Source organism: Gadus morhua, chromosome 21 (assembly GCF_902167405.1).
Source record: "Gadus morhua chromosome 21, gadMor3.0, whole genome shotgun sequence".
NCBI classification, from domain to species: domain Eukaryota; kingdom Metazoa; phylum Chordata; class Actinopteri; order Gadiformes; family Gadidae; genus Gadus; species Gadus morhua.
Window position 1 is genome coordinate 2,039,041 of NC_044068.1, and position 2,500 is coordinate 2,041,540.

The window sequence follows — 2,500 nt, forward strand, 5'->3', positions numbered from 1 at the left end:
CTCTCTCTCTCTCTCTCTTTCTCTCTCTCTTTCTCTCCTTTGCTCTCTTTCACTGTCTGTGTATCTCCCTCCCGTGTTGTCTGTGTTGGTGCGCGCGCGTGCGTGCGTGTGTTTCAGCGATGCGCAGCTCAGGCCATGCTCTGACACTTTAGAGAGAGAGAGAGAGAGAGAGAGAGAGAGAGAGAGAGAGAGAGAGAGAGAGAGAGAGAGAGAGAGAGAGAGAGAGAGAGAGAGAGAGAAAGAGTGTCCATGTGTGTGTGTGTGTGTGTGTGTGTGTGTGTGTGTGTGTGTGTGTGTGTGTGTGTGTGTGTGTGTGTGTGTGTGTGTGTGTGTGTGTGTGTGTTGGGGACGCAGACAGACAGAGGAGGAGATGAAGATGAGGATGATGATGGGTGGGCGCGTGGGGCTGGAACCAGCAGACGCGCCATTGCAGCAGAACGGAGCGGAACCGGAACACAGCAATCCTCTCTCTCTCTCTCTCTCTCTCTCTCTCTCTCTCTCTCTCTCTCTCTTTCTCTCTCTCTCTCTCTCTCTCTCTCTCTCTCTCTCTCTCTCTCTCTCTCTCTCTCTCTCTCTCTCTCTCTCTCTCTCTCTCTCTCTCTCTCTCTCTCTCTCTCTCTCTCTCTCTCTCTCTCTCTCTTCTCCTCTTCTGTTCTCTCGCGTCCCCCCGCCGCTCTGCAGGCGGCCACGAGCGAACACAGATGAGGCGCGTCGCCGCGCGGAGGAGAGCCTTGAATCTGTGCCTCGGCGTCCGCGAACAGCGGAGAGAGAGAGGAGCTAGCCTCTCTCTCTCTCTCTCTCTCTCTCTCTCTCTCTCTCTCTCTCTCTCTCTCTCTCTCTCTCGCTCTCTCTCTCTCTGAATCTCCACTTATTTAACTTCTGTTTGCGCGTGCGTGTGTGTCTGGGAGTGTGTGTGTGTATGAAACATATAGCGTGTCGCACACGCACTCTCTCGTTCCCATGCGTCAGTATCGCAAACCCTTTGTTGCCGGTGTCTTGCGCTAACAAAGAACCAAGGAACCGGCGGCAGACTTGCATCTAATCAACATGAACGTAACAAATTAACGGAAATAAAGATATCGATATGAGTGAGTTTGGGTCCCGCTGTGATAAGATCATTAAGTCGCGGCTCGCGGACAGCTCCCGGTGCTGAAACACCGTCCTAGTATCAGAACCCCCCCCCCCAAATAGCCGGGCTCTTATTTTAAATTTCTTGTAAAATCGTCGATTCCAGTTGGACGCAGCGTCCACCGGCCCTCAGTACGCAGAGTGTTGTTCTGCTGGTCATTGTTTCTGCAAAGGCGTTGACCTTTCAACCTCCGCTGGTCAGAAACAGAGGTCATTCTGGGGGTCAACTGACACTGGAGTTAAAGTTCAACGACACTGTAATCTTGGACTCTGAAAAGAGGACAGATAGACAGACAGACAGACAGACAGACAGACAGGCAGACAGGCAGACAGACAGACAGACAGACAGACAGACAGACAGACAGACAGACAGACAGACAGAGAGACAGACAGACAGAGAGACAGGTGGAAAGACAGACTAGCAGACATCATTAAGTCGCAGAGGAGACAGACAGACAGACAGACAGACAGACAGACAGACAGACAGACAGACAGACAGACAGACAGACAGACAGGCACACAGACAGGTAGCAGAGCCGTGTCGTGCTGTGGCCCCTCCCGTCTGCGGAGCTCCGATGCACAAACCAAGCTCTCCTCTGACAGAGGTCTTACGAGGTCACTGCAGAGGAGGCAGAAGAGGAGGAGGAGGAGGAGGAGGAGATGGAGGAGGAGGAGGAGGAGGAGGATGAAGAAATTGTGGGGAGGTGGAGGAGAAAGGAGGAGGCGAAGATATGGACGTGAGTAGGAGGAGGAGATCAAGGAGGAGGAGGAGGAGGAGGAGGAGGAGGAGATCAAGGAGGAGGAGGAGGAGGGGGAGGAGGAGATCAAGGAGGAGGAGGAGGAGGAGGAGGAGATCAAGGAGGAGGAGGAGGAGGAGATCAAGGAGGAGGAGGAGGAGATCAAGGAGGAGGAGGAGGAGATCAAGGAGGAGGAGGAGGAGGAGGAGGAGGAGATCAAGGAGGAGGAGGAGGAGGAGGTCAAGGAGGAGGAGGAGATCAAGGAGGATGAGGAGGAGGAGATCAAGGAGGAGGAGGAGGAGGAGGAGATCAAGGAGGAGGAGGAGTAGGAGGAGGAGATCAAGGAGGAGGAGGAGGAGGAGAGGATGTAGTGGTGATGAGGAGAGTGGAAGATAGGAGGAGGAGAGGAAGAGAAAGACAGAGTGATGGTGAGGATGAGGAGGAGAGTGAGGACGGGGGGAGAGGAAAAGAGTTAGAGGGGAGGAGGAGGAGGAGGAGGAGGAGGAGGAGGAGGAGGAGAGGTAGCGAGAGCAGAGAAGAAAGTGAAAGTGAGATGAAGCTGTGAGGTTTGTCGAGAGATACAGAGAGATGTTTCTCTGCACACTGACCTAGTTAGACTGTTAAATAAAACATCA